General features: G+C 40.8%; 1 protein-coding gene across 3 annotated transcripts in view; it reads right to left on the reverse strand.

Annotated features, from left to right (window-relative positions):
- The window catches only part of ELOVL7 (ELOVL fatty acid elongase 7), a 50866-nt gene extending 40870 nt beyond the window's left edge, over positions 1 to 9996 (reverse strand). The window contains exon 1 of one of the 3 annotated variants that reach the window (XM_014053869.2): positions 9812 to 9996. The gene's annotated coding sequence lies outside the window, so the exon portion shown is untranslated. The remainder of the gene's footprint in view (positions 1 to 9811) is intronic. The other 2 variants (XM_087715542.1, XM_087715541.1) reach the window with 2 other exon arrangements.
- Positions 9997 to 15300: the final 5304 nt, after the last annotated feature.

A 15300-nucleotide genomic window follows, 5' to 3' on the forward strand; every position in this document is an offset into this window, starting at 1 on the left:
TCAGATTTTGACCAGCCTACACACAGGCATGATCCAATGATGAGAAATCCTGAAGGAGAAAAACAAGTCAGGAATGGATAGAAATCTTGCAATTCAAGATATAGATGTCACACCTGCAAACAATCTGTTCTAGAAGGAAAAATAGATCAACTTTTTGGAAGGGTCACAAAGTGCTTTCTCAAGGGAAAAAAAGGGAATGTTTTCTTTCTTCACACACTTATTAAAGCAGGGTGGTATAATCAGAAAAGGATATAGAGTAGTTGCCAGAAAATACAGATTATAACAGAAATCAGAACAACTGCTTTTTGACAAAGATAAAACAATGAGGTCACAGATATGAAGAGAAAGGGGTAATTAACTCTTATTTTTGAGTTGTCTTATTTTAAAAAGTATATGAAAACTTTCCTGGCCATAACGGTGTTATTAACTGTGAATGAGAGCTGTAGTTCCGGACAGATGAGATTAAAAAATAAATAAAACACTCAATTAATTTTAATGGATTTAGGTCTCTGGGTCCAGATAAATTATATACTAGGTCAGTGATTCTCAACCTGTGGCCCATGGATCCGAGGGGGAAGGCAAATTCATCAGAGGTGGTCTGCAAAAGCTTGAAGAAATGTTAAGATTTATATCTTAAGTCTTAGTGGTGTGTGGCCATGGTGCGTGGCCACAAAAGGAAGCTAGGTTACTGAAGAAACTAATGGAGGTGTGACTGAAGTGCTGCTGACTGAGAATTTCTGGAGAACAGATAACGTTCTAGAAGATTGTAGGAGAGCAAACGTTATTCCTATCTTTAAAAAAAAAAGGAGGGGGGAGCCAACCCATGAAATTACAAGTCTGCCATCTTGGCACCTAAACCTGATTATTAAACAGATTTGTGAGCACTTGGATGGCAATACAACAATTAACAGAAGCCAGCATAAGTTTATCACAAACAAGTGATGCCAGATTAATCTTATCTCAGGTTTCTGACAGAATGACTACTGTCACAAATTGGGGGTATAGTGCAGACATCATGTACCTTGACCTCAGCAAAGCTTGTGGCAAATTACTTCAGGGTATCTTTGTTAAACAAAATAATCTGATGTGGGGAAAAGCCAACTCAGTCTTGTGGTTAAAATGCTGAACTAGACCAGGAAAACCCAAGTTCTAGTTCTATCCTACTCATGAAAGTCAGCTGGGTGACTCTTTTCTCAATCCTAAAACAGGAGAGTCAGAAGACATCTCAGAAGGCATTTCTGACAAATCATCTTTGAAAATGTTACCAAGAAAACTGCACTGGCCTGCCCACCTTGTCCCTAAAACTGACTCCAAGGTCCATAAAAACAAAATTATTAGGGATAGATTATTACTATTGTTGTTGTTGTTGTTGTTGTTGTTGTTATATAAATGTGTAACTGGCTAAATAATTGTACCCAGAGAGTACTCAGAAGTGGTTCTGCATAAGAGGTAGAAGAGTAGAACTGAGTATCTTACCCCACAGCTATGGGGCAACCTTATTCACGAAAGGGATGAAGAAATGATTAGTCATTTTGCAAATTACAAAAAACTAGGAGGAGGAGCTAGAAGAGGAAAAGACGACTCAAAAAGTTATTCTGGATTAAATACTCAAGTGAAATAAAGATTTAAAGTGAGTAACAAAGGTTTTCATCTGAGGAAAATAAATAAAAAGGATAAATACAGGATGGGGGAGATCTGGCTTGATACTAGTTTCAGTGGGAAGAAAAAGAATGTGGTGTTCTACTATGCCATATGCCAATGATTGGACGCAACTCTCAAAGGGCAAATGCTATTCTAAAGTGTTATTAACAGGAGTAGAGAGCCCAGTTTATGGGAAATAATTAGCCCATTCTGTTTGTGAATGGTCAGGTCTTACTTGAAATGGTGCGTCCAGGTCTGGGCACAGAAATCTAGGGTGGTTTTCCTCAAACTGGTTCCATACAACCGTAAGTTTCCATGAGGACTTGAATGGGTTCTATAAACCTAAGTGGGGTAGGGAAGACTTCTTTACAAAAGACTAAAGCTCTGTCTCTTTTGGGGACATGTTTTCCCCTTAGTCCCTCTACACGGAATTGGAATTTTAATCAAGGTTATGATCAAGCTGCTGGATCTTAACCATCACATGTAACACCATCTTGTTGTAAAATTATATAATATAATCACACCCCTAATCACATCTAATCCTAGACTAGCAATTAATTTGGATATAGCAGAAATTAATCCTAGAACATCCAAAGTTCTCAAAGGGAGAGTCATTTTTGTAGCAATGTTTTAGTTCTATTACCAATGCTGCTAGGTTTTTGTTGTTGCTGTTGTTGTTTTGGCTACTTGTCTCATTTGGAGAAAAAAACCTTATTTCAAAATAGTTCCCATATGTTGGGTTCCACTATGATTAATTTGAGAGGACAATCCTTGGAATATTCCAGCATTCTGTGTCTCTGAATATCTTGCTCACTAGGTGGCTCAGTGGCTAAGACACTGAGCTTGTCGATCAGAAAGGTTGGCAGTTCGGCGGTTTGAATCACTAGTACAGGTCTCCTGAGTGAGCAGGGGGTTAGACTAGATGACCTCCAAGGTCCTTTCCAACTCTGTTACTGTTTACAGCCATGCATTTTTTTCAGCATTTCTTTACGATTAAAACCCCACTTCTAACCAATAGAAAAGCAGTCCTCAATTGTTATTATTTGGGCCACCAGAGCATTTTATGACTTTGAAGAATGAATGTGAGCAGTTTGTCAGTTTGTCTTTCATTTAAAGAATAGTCTGAACTTTTTCATCCCTCCTCCTGACACCATGACACAGAAGAATCTTCTATGGCCTTCCAGAAATTCAAGAGGTGGAAATCCTCCCAAACTTTCAAGAATTTGCTCCCTAATTTAAAGCACAGAACTCAGACGGGATGAGTTTACAGGAAAAATAATACAGTAAAAAAGGCTTCACTTATGGATGTGCTATAAGCAAGATAAGGACAAGATTTCCACACCCACCCATAAGAATTTCAGCTGAATTTTCTTCTCCCTGGGAAAATGATACAATCAAGATTATTGATTCTGATTTTTATATTGGTGAAAATTTAAACTGACAACATTCCTATGTACTCTGGTTATTGTTAGTACTTGCACAAATACATATCATTGTTCCTGGTATATCAGGAACTTTAACATAAAGGTAAAGATTCCGCTCACACTTATGTGCTAGTCATTCCCGATTCTACGGGGTGGTGCTCATCTCCATTTCAAAGCCAAAGAGCCAGAGCTGTTTCAAGACGTCTCTGTGGTCATGTGGCCGTCATGACTAAATGCTGAATGCTGTTACCTTCCTACCAAAGGTGGTTCCTATTTTTCTACTTGTATTTTTGCATGCTTTCAAACTGCTAGGTTGGCGGAAGCTGGGACAAGTAACGGGAGCTCACTCAGTTATGCAGCGCTAGGGATTAAAACCACCGAACTACCGACTTTCTGATTGACAAGCTCAGCACCTTAGCCACTGAGCCACCACATCCCTTATTCACATAAGAACAGATCAAATATTATAGGTCATTTGGTTGATTCCAAGACTTGATGAAGAAAATCAGAACTAGATCACCATTTGTTTTCCAGTTTCTGTTTGAAAGACTTTTAGTGAAGGAAATATATGCACTAATTTCATTGTGGAATTCCTTTCATAGTTAAGGAACTAGGAAAATCAGCTTGGAATCGACAATCAGAGGGGTAAATCTGACTGATTTTATGAAATTTCAAAAGCCTTCCTCCAAATGTCTTATATTTTGCACATTTTTTCTCTGATAAAACTATTGCACTGCATATAGCTATCTAAAGTTCAAAGATTCAATGCTTGAACCCTACTGAATAACATCTGGCTACATCTGGCTTTAGATTCCCAATAAGGATGAAGCCAGTAATGTGGTGCCTGCTTGTGGTCACTTAAGTGAGAACACCACTGGATATATAAAAATAGATTACCTCCCCCATCCAAAGGATGATGGTCAGGTAAAAATTGTACATGGGGGCACGACATAATATAACAGGGGTATCAAACTCAAGGCCTGGATCCGGCCTGCAGGGTGCTTAAATCTGGCCCACATGGCCATCTTGGAAACAGCAAAGGCCTGGCCCGTGGTGCTTCTGCCAGTCAAAATGACTCTCCAGCTCTGCTTTTGGTTGCGACAGCCTCCTGAGCTCTGTTTTCACTGGCAGAGGGTGCAAGAGGCTGTCGCAGCCAAAAGCAGAGCTGAGGAGCCCATTTTCTCTTACAAAGCACTCGGACCACCACAGGCTTCCCTGATACGAGTGATGTCGAGCTGGCCATGCCCACCCCAGCTACGCCCACTTTGTCCCTCCCCCCAAAGTCAAACACAACTTTGATGCGGCCCTCAATGAAATCGAGTTTGACATATACTGTATAATATAACATATACGATACAACATCTGCATCATCCACTCTGAGACTTTAAGAGAAGGTGAGCTCTTTATACCATTCTGACAGAGCTTGGATATGAGTGGAGGGAGGAAAACTTTGATGAGAAAAATATCAGCCCTTCTTAACCTCTGACAAAATGGTTCATACGGTTCAGACCACTAGAAATGAAATGTCAAAAATGGCTTTGAATCAACATTGTAGGAGAGCTTCAACAGGAACCTTTCACTACTTTTCTCTCAGAAGAAGTGAACAGACTATCTGGATGCTGTACTGAAATCATGTGTCAACACACCTATCACACAAAATATTTTAAAACCAACTGCAACTCTATAAATTGCAACAACGGGGTATCATATAACATATTAAGCCAAGCCTAAACCACATTGCATTGTTCACCCCATGGGGCAGAGGTTATTATCAAGGCAATGAAAGTACAGGTTGTCCTCAACATAACCAGTCATTTAATGACCATTAGAAGTTATGATGACCCCAGAAAAGGTGAATTATAGCCCATAAAGCATTTCTAGCAGTGTAAATCATAACCCGCACCCATGTGATCATTATCTAGGGTGCTTGGCAAACTGTTTGTGCTCACTACCAGCTGCAAAGTACTTCTCAATCAGTCAAGTCAGCAGGGAAGATTTGAGGCTGCTTGCCCAGAGGAGTTCTCTGGACACCCAGCTAAAATAGCTGCCTGCTAGGGTAGGGGTGGGGAATCTCAGCTTCAGACGGAGCTGACATTGTCTCCAATTAGGGCAGTGCTTTAATTGAGATCTTGCCAAGAGGGAATCTCTGCTTGGCATCAAGCTGAGATTTCCAGCACAACAAGGATTTTCCCTTCCCTCCATCCCCAGCATGATTATATGGCAAGGTGCACGGAATGCTGTGACCTTCCCACCAAAGGTCACAGCATTTTTTATCTACTTGCATTTGCATGTTTTCGAACTGCTAGGTGGGCAGGAAATGGGGCAAGTAACAGGAACTCACCCCATTGTGTAGCACTTGGGTCTCAAACCAGGACTGTCAGCTTTCTATTAAGCTCAGCTCAGAAGTGGTATTCAGTGGGTTCTAACTGGTTCTTCAGAACTGGTAATGGAAATTTTGAGTAGTTCGGAGAACCGGCAAATACTACTTCTGGCTGGTCCTGCCCTTGATCTATTTGCAGCCTCCCGAGTCCCAGCTGAACTTCTTTTGTTGCCCTGCACAGGAGAACGGAGCTGGAAAGCAGGTTAGTGGGGTGGGGAAGGAATGGGGATTTTGCATTATCCTTCCCCTGGAATGGGGAAGGAATAGGGATTTTGCAGTATCCTTCCCCTGCCACACCCACAGAAACGATAGTTAAAAAATTTGAATCTCATCACTGGCTCAGCTTCTTTATCTGCTGAGTCATTGCAAAAGAGAGCTTCAATCTTTAGGATTTTAATTGCATTCCGGCTACCCAACAAAGGATTTCTCCCCAGAGGACAGGGATTTTAGTTCTGTTCTTACAGCCCAATGAAAGATTTCCCTCCCTCCAGCTGCCATGGATTTTTCCAGGGTCTCCCCTCCAAGTACCCTACAGTTCTCACCTAGAACTCCCATCTGTTTAACAGCCATAACTCAGAGTGCCCCGATTATAGTCACTGAGGGAAGCAGTTACATGGGCATCTTGTTTAACAACCACTTCACTCAAAGACCAAGATTCTGGTTCTAATTGTGGCTACCCAATTGAGTAGGGTAGTTCAGGACTACCCATAACCAAGGACTATTATTAAAATATATGATACTTTGACTTTTTTATGTATGACTTCCAGCCTTGTAGCAATCATCCAGGAGTTGTGTCACTCTATTTACTTCCTCATTTCCTCAAGTATGAATTTAATCTAATTAGTAACAAGGAAAACAATGCATCTACTCTGCCTTACTTGCCTTCCAAATGAGAATTCATCACCCCTTGGTGGCTTGTGGCATACATTGAAGGCACCGTCTCACTTTTTGCTCTAATTATAAATTGCACATAATGAACCTATCTTTAAAAACATGTGGATTTTACTCAAAGAGCAAACGAAATTGTTCATTATCCTTTAGCTAAAGAATTACACTGCATGATCAAATCATATCTTCTATCATACACTGTGAGAAGGAATCAAGAAACTTGCCTAACAATTTAGCAATTTAATAAATTTGTATGCCACCCAATCCCGTGGGACTCTGGGCAGCTTACAGCAAGATAAAAATAAGAATTAAAAAATAACATATAATTTTAAAAACAACACACTATACATTCCATTTAAGTGGGGCTGGACCTTATTCAACAGCCCCAGGCCTGCCGGAACAGCCAGGATTTGGTGGCTTTTCGGAAGGCCGAGAGAGTGGGAAGGGTCCGGATCTCTACGGGTAGATCGTTCCACAGGGCCAGAGCAGCTACAGAGAAGGCTCTTCCCTGAGGAGCCGCCAGCTGGCATTGTCCGGTCGACGGCACCCGGAGAAGGCCCAACCTGTGAGATCTAATTGGCCGTTGGGAGATATATGGCAGGAGGCGTTCTCTCAGAGATGAGATAACATGAGATAAGTTCACAGCTAACTTAGTTAATTAAAACCAACTATTACAAAACTACAGGTCATACTAGCTTTTTCTTGATAATAAGAAAAGCAGATGCAAAGATTAGATTAGAAATAATTTGTAAGAAAAAATGGGAAACTTCATGTTTTGGGATTGCAACTCCCAGAATTAACAGCCATATTAATTCTGAGTGTTTATTTATATGAATATCTGGAGTGTGCCTTATTGTGCTTCAGTACTATTAGGCATTTTATTCAATGAAGTATTGTTACTGAAGGAGATAAAAGAGCAGCAACCGAACAAACTAGGTTTGTCAGTCCATCTTATTATTATTTTACTTAAGTAATTTGACTTTATGTTTATGTCAGCTAGGTGCATTTTTCCCCCACAATCTATTAGCATGACAAATCCTAGAGGGATTTTTCAAACCTGCTTCATGAAAAGAGTTTTCTTCTTTAGTAATTCAACTAGTCAGGCCAGAGTTTTTACCCTTCCCCATACAATACACACTTTCATTTACAATGGCTGAAATCTCATGACGGCACAAAAAAATAATAATTAACCCTTGGTAGTTTTCTCAGCCAATCTGAGAACTAACAGAAAGGCTGAACTTGAGAATATGCACAAAAGCTTGATCAAGTTAGTTTCCTAAAAGTTGTGTTAGACTGCAGCAATAAAAATAAGTGAAACATTATCTTTTTAAATATCCCACTATTTTTAATTAAAGTAAGTTCATACTTAGTGTGACATCTGGCTCATATCTGATTGGGTAAGTACACAAAAAAATCCCAAATGACAAGCTTCACAGATATGGCTGAAATGAGCCACCCAATTCTCACCAGATATCATCATATGCATTAAAAACTTTGTGCAATGCAGAAAATAATACCCCATCACCGGTTCGTCCTCCACGAGGAAAAAAAAAAGGAAACTGCTTTTGACTGAATCATACCTTTGATTCATCCAAAATAGCACTTACTACGCAACGTTTCAGGAAGATGTTTTTTCCCCGCCCTATCTAGAGATGACAAAACCTAAAACCTGAAGATGCCGGTAGGGAAAACGTAAATCAAAAGCTTTGCCGGCAATCGGTTACAGAAGTCTAGGATAGCAGATGCGTGTCTTTAAAAACCATCTTTCCCAAGGCGCACGGGGTTCTCGCAAAACAAACCCAGGTAGCCCACGGAAGAAGAAGAAACGAGAGTGGAGGAACTGGAGAGGAAAGGACGCCGTCCGTAAACCGAGCCGCCCCACTAAGCAAGCAAGTTCTGCTCATTTCTCGGGTCGCCCTTCCCGGACAGGCGAGCAACTTTTAGCAGGCAGGCTTGGGGAACTCGCGGCTCACCTTCCCCGAGAGTGCAGGGTAGCCGCCACGTTCTTGATCCGGTCAGGGCAAGTCGCGTGTGAATGGCTAGACAACGATCACAACTATTCCAAGCACCTCCGGCACGAGCGATTTCACAAGCCGGGGGAGGAGGGTGGGATGGGGAGGGAATCTTTGGTCTCCAATGGGGTCGCTTTGGGGTTTGAATGCCCAGCGCCAAGAAGCCTTGGGGCCACGAATTCCTTCTCCAACAGTTCACACAATCTATCAAATACGGAATTAAGCAACATTGCCTGTACACTGCAGATCACCAATGTCTGCACAACTAAACCATATTAAAAAAAAAAAAACTTGACGGAGAGGCCTGGTTGCCACAACAGATTTAAATACAAACTATCCATTGCAGTCTAGTCTAGAGTGCTGTGAAGATCCAGGCAAAATGTAGTCTCCTGCTAAGAAGGAGGGCTCAGACCGGGCCAATCGGACTCCATCACTTTATACATGATGTATAATGACAATAAAGGCTATTAAAAATGAAATGCAGTCAACTGAACATTCAAAAATGTGTCACAAGTACCATTGACTGGTGCTAATGGTTGATACAGGTTGCTGCCAACGTCCTATGTATCTACCAAGTATCATCATCATCATCATCATCATCATCATCATCATCATCATCATCATCATCATCATCTCCACCATCATCTCTTATTATTATATTTTGTTCATTAAACATGAAACCCAGTCAACTGAACATTCAAAAATGTATCACAAATACCATTGACTGGTGTTAATGGTTGATACGGGTTACTGCCAGTGTCCTAGGTATCAATCAGTACATCATTACTACTACTACTACTACTACTACTACTACTACTACTACTACTACTACTACTACTACTATATCATTTACATGTCAACAGTAATAAGGTAGCCAGACACAATACTCCACACTCCAACCTGAGTTTCCCAAAAGGTCTTTCCCACCTGCTAAATTACTCTTAGGCCAGTCTTTCTCTATTAGTATCCACCAGTTTTAACAGCAGCCTGGCAGCCGAAGGAGACACCTGGGGACCCCAGCGCCAGGAAAGCTTTGCTAAGGGTGCCGCGGAAGCGATCCAGGGACAGGACAGCGCGCACATCCACCATCTCCTGACGTCCCTCAATTCCCACAGCAGCTCCCACCCAAGTAGTCACGGATGTAGCCCGCACCCCAGGTGAAGCTATAACCTTTGTTTGAGAGCGGATTGTTGACTTAAGGCTTCTCCTATATGAAGAGAATCCAGTTGGTCGGGCTTGATTAAGCAAAACCCAGCTCAACGAACCGCTCGTGGCGCTCTCGCTTCTCCCAGGATTTCGCCACCTGCTCCATAAACCCGGCATCTCACTCGCTGCCTGGTCCCCTGGGGAGATGAATCGTACTCGATGCGATCCCTACGTTGAACATAACTGGGAAGTCAGAAAAAGCAGCCTGAAATCCGGCTCTTTAACAGTCTGCCGCGCCCTAAGTAACGAGAGGAACTAACCTGGCAGCGCCGGCTCTAGACAGTCCTGAAAAAGGACGCCTCCCACCAAGTTCCGCAGGGCTTGAGCTGGGTCCGAAACGAGAGAGGCACTTGCGCTCACTTAGCCGCCCTGCGCGGAGACGGACTCCTGCTTGCCCGCGCCCGCGCAGCAGAAGGCAACCAGCAACTGCGCTCGGGAGAATAGAAGCGGCCGTGGTGGTTCGCGCTCTAGTGCAGCCCAGCCCTGCCGCTGCCTCGCAGAATCCGCCCATTGGGATTGGCCGGAGTGAGTTGTGACTCATTTTTTTCACCTGCTTACCTTCCCCTTCCTCAGTCGCCTCCGCACGTGTTTCTTGGACGTCAAGCAACCAACGCACCTCTGCTCAGGCTTCTAGGGCAGGTGGCAGAAGGGGGCGCTTTGGGCGCCGAAGTTTTTGAAATGAGTGTTTTAATTATACTGCATTTTTCCCCTCTCCCTCCGCCTGCCCATACGGCTGCCCAATAAAATGAGCTCAACTCCAAGCGATCGGGTAAGCAGGCATGGTAATAAATGAATGCTAACCTTGCCTATGGGGATTCTCAGCCATCCAGGTCAATAGTTGTCCCAAAGGAGCTTTTTTCAAAAGGCAACTGGGCTTTCTGTTTTTTCTTTGAACACGTTTTGCTTCTCAGCTCTCCAGAAGCTTCTTGGATGAGAAGGGAAACGTCTTCAGAGAAGAACAAGAAAGTCCAGTGGCCTCTTGAAAAAAGCACCTTTGAGACCTTTGCGAATCTTGTCAAACTGTCAATAATACTTCATCAATATGCAGTATAAAGGCCAAAAACATGGCATGTTAAACAGCACTTCCACAATGGCTAAAAAGCAGTTTTTTAAAATATTTAAAAACCAACCAATCAACAAAACAAGTTAATGGAATAGAGCAGGGGTCACCAAACTTTCCGACCTCAGGAACCACTAAATTCATAATTTTAAATCCCACGGATCATTAATATGATTTTTTTAAAAAAGATAAATAGTATTTAGTGCAATATAAAAATGCAAATAATTTTTCTGCAGATCATCAAAATTTTCTTGCAGACCATCAATGGTCTGCGGGCCACTGATTAGTGACCACTGGAATAGAGGGTGGGAGAAAATCCCATAATATTGATGCTGCCACTGAACAGTCTGAGGCTATAGAAAATTCAGATCAAACCTCAGGATGGCTCACTTAGCAGGTCTTTATGCAATGTCCAGTTCCTAAACTACTATATATGGACAAAGCTTCCCTCCATGTAAACACACATAAGCCACTTAGGGTATTCTTACGTTATTCAGGCACTTCACATTTATCTCAATCTGTTGGAAATCTAGGTTAGAATAAATGTGATATATTTCCAGCATGATATGGGTAACTTCCAAATCTAATTCATGTGTACTACCATACAGAGCATATAGCAGGAATTGTGCACCCCCACATCCCTCTCTGAAGGAGATGGACAGTTCAAAAATGTAAATAATAATAATAAGTGATGTTGACCGATTGTATCTACCAAGAGCAGAGGGTGGTCGAGGACTCCTACAAATAAAGCAGACTGTGGAAGAAGAAAGACACAGCTTGAATGATTACATCCAGAAAAGTGAAGAACCAATAATTAAGGAAGTAAATAAAGGAGGCCTTTTGAAGACAACTAAGTCAAAAGCTGAATGTAAGAAAGAAGTAATTGAGAAGTGAGCTGAAAATTGGAAAAACAAAACAAAGCCAATACTTGAAAAGTATTGAAGGCAAAGCTGACCCAAAACTAATATGGAACTGGTTAAGATCAGGAGTACTGATCTTGGCCTACAACACACCTGACATAACAATAATTGAAAAGAAAAAAGGATGGTTCATTCACATTGTAATACTTGGAGATGCACGAATTGAAGATAAACAGCAAGAAAAAAAATCACAAAGTACCGGGACTTGCAAATTGAAGTTGAGCGACTGTGGAAAAAGAAACCGTGTGTTGTCCCGATTGTAATTGGAGCCCGTGGAGCAATACCTAAAGGGCTACCTCGCCATTTGGAAATTTTAAATTTATCAGACTTGAACATTCTGACTCTACAAAAAACCACGCTACTTGGATTCAGGCAAATTGCAAAACCAAAAAAACAATATCACAAGCAGAAATAACTGATATTCAAGACACAACTAAAGACATTATAGTAGAACTCCCAGAAGAAGCTCTCGGGGAGGAAATAACACCACCACCACTAGAACCAGTTATCACTGAACCAACTGATGAACTAACTCGAAAACAAAAAGAATTGAAGGATAAGATCATGGAGCATTTTCTGCTTAATGAGGAAAGGCAACGTTTACCATCACTAAAAACTGTGCCTAAGAAAATTTGGGCCCCTCTCATGAAAATGGTTAATGCAGTGTTTTCAACAATTGAATCGGGATCCATCTTGGAAACGAACCAGTTAATGTACAGCGCAGCTGTAATAGTCACTAATGAACTAGGCATTAAAATCAAAGTACCTAGTCACACAACAGAAAAAGCATCAAAGCCAAAGTGGAAAATCCGATTAGAACAAAAAGTCAAAAAATTAAGGGCAGATGCTAGTAACTTAAAGAACATGCATCAGCAACGACTTAAAAACAACAAAACCATAGATCGGCTAATCAGAAGATATAGATTGGATACAAGAAACATCAATGAAGCTGTAGAGATTGTAAAACAGCGGATAACAGCAACAGCTAGAAAAATTGAAAGATATGAGGCACGAATCATCCAATATAAACAAAATCAGCAATTTCGATCAGACCAACGGCATTTTTTTTATCAAAGTCTTAATGTGAATGGTGACACCAAAAGTGAAAAACCAGAAAAGCAGGCCACAGTTGAATTCTGGAAAGAATTGTGGGAAAATGCAAAGGACTACAATAAGGAAGCAAAGTGGATACATGACTTTGAGAAAAACATTGGCAACAAACAAATGCAAGTATTAGAAATAACAACTGAGATGGTCAAAAATCGAGTAAAAAAGGTAAAGAATTGGACATCATCTGGAAAGGACCAATTACATGGTTTCTGGCTCAAATATCTCACCAGTTTACATGCAATATTGGCCAGGCAACTAAATGAAATTTTACAAAAGGGCCAAACTGATGAATGGTTGACAACTGGAAAAACATACTTGATTCAGAAAGATGCAACTAAAGGAACAACACCTGAAAACTACAGACCAATAACATGCTTGCCAACAACCTTCAAATTACTCACAGGCATTATTGCAGATAACATGATGGATTATTTGGAAACAAACAACATCTTGCCAGTAAAGCAAAAAGGCAACAAAAGAAGGAGCAGGGGCACAAAAGATCAACTCCTAATTGATAAAATGATATTAGAAAATTGTAAGAACAGAAAAACGAACTTGAATATGGTCTGGATTGATTACAAAAAGGCATTTCACTCTCTGCCACATAGTTGGATCATAAAATGCTTAGAAACAACTGGCATTAGCAAAAATATTACATCCTTTACTGAAAAGGCGATGAAACAATGGAGAATTGAGTTGGCAGTAGGGAATGAGACCTATGGAATGGTTAATATCAAGTGAGGAATTTTCCAGGGTGATTCACTTTCACCTCTTCTCTTCATCATCGCAATGATCCCACTATCAGTAATCTTTAAAAAAATGAAATTAGGCTACCAAACAGCCAAAGAAGCTGAAAAAATTTCGCATTTACTATATATGGATGATTTGAAACTCTATGGAAAGTCAGAAATAGAAATCCAATCATTGACAAACACAGTCCGAGTATTCAACACTGATATTTCAATGCAGTTTGGCATGGAAAAATGCGCCACTATATCCATAAAAAGAGGCAAAATCACTGCATGTGAGGGAATTGAAATGCCCAATGGCCAACTAATTAAATGCAACGAAAATGAAGCCTACAAATACTTAGGCATTCTGCAGTTGGATAATATCAAGCATGGAGAAGTAAAAAACTATTGTCAGGCGAGAGTACACCAACAGAGTTAGGAAAATTTTGAAATCTAAATTGAATGGTGGAAATACAATCAAGGCCATAAATACCTAGGCAATACCAGTTATAAGATACACAGCTGGTATAGTTAATTCGACACAAGCTGATTTGGACATTTTGGACCGAAAAACCAGGAAACTAATGACAATGCACTACAGTTTACATCCACATGGTGATACTGAAAGATTATACCTGCCCCGAAAATCAGGTGGCAGCGTATTATTACAAGTGAAGCAAACAGTTGAAGAAGAAAAACATGCACTGGCTGACTATTTAAAAGAAAATCAAGAACATCTATTAATTGAAGTAAGGAACAAAAATCTACTGAAGGCCCAACAGATGAAACAAGAATAAGAAAAGATGTGATAAAATCAAGAATGGCGGGTTGGCAGAACAAAGCACTGCATGGCCAATTTCTGGAAAAAATAAAAGATAAAGTGGACAGTGAACAAACTTGGTTATGGTTAACAACAGGTACATTAAAGAAATGTACTGGCGCATAATACATGAGACATCACACTGGTTGAGAAAAATAAGGTCACAATCATAGACATCGCAATACCAGGTGATAGCAGGGTCGCCGAGAAGGAACGTGAAAAAATCGCAAGATACCAGGACTTAAAAATCGAAATTCAACGACTATGGCACAAACCAGCAGTGGTAATTCCAGTGGTAATTGGCACACTGGGTGCTATTCCAAAAGCACTGGAATTACATTTAAAACCGTTAAAAATTGACAAAATCACCATCAGTCAAATGCAAAAAGCCGCACTGCTTGGATCTGCACGCATATTACGAAAATACGTTATGACGTCCTAGGCCCCTGGGTGGGGCCCGACTAGTAACCAATGCCAAATCCAGCGAAACAACTGGCCGCTGTGATACAATTGTATCTCCTTTCTCATCCGGGCTTGGGACCGGCAACGGCGGAGTTGTTGTTGTTGTTGTTGTTGTTGTTGTTATTATTATTATTATTATTATTATTATTTCAATGATAAATGTGCTTTTGTGCTTTCAATAATAATTGAAAGCACAAAAGAATTTAGCCAAGACATTGGTATGCAGTTTGGAATTGACAAATGTGCAACAATGGCAACCAAAGCAGGCAAGGTCATAGAAGATGATGGAATAGAACTTGAGAATGAAGAAATGATAAAGGCAGTAAAACTAGAAGAAGGCTACAAGTACTTGGGGATTTTAGAGGCCTCTGACTTAATGCACAATAAAGTCAAGGAATTAACTTCAGCCAAGTACATTCGATGAATTCGCAAGATATTAAGGTCCAAATTGAGTGGAAGAAACATCATAAAAGCCATAAATACCTGGGCTATACCTGTGATTCGATACTCTGCAGGAATAATTGACTGGATCCAGATGGAGTTAGACAATTTGAACAGCAAAACAAGGAAGCTTATGACAATGAATCATGCTTTGCACCCTAAAAGTGATATTGACCAATTATATCTACCAAGAGCAGAGGGTGGT

Source organism: Thamnophis sirtalis, unplaced genomic scaffold (genome assembly GCF_051295495.1).
Source record: "Thamnophis sirtalis isolate CommonGarterSnake01/CBP01778 unplaced genomic scaffold, rThaSir2_p1.2 scaffold_5, whole genome shotgun sequence".
NCBI classification, from domain to species: Eukaryota; Metazoa; Chordata; class Lepidosauria; order Squamata; family Natricidae; genus Thamnophis; species Thamnophis sirtalis.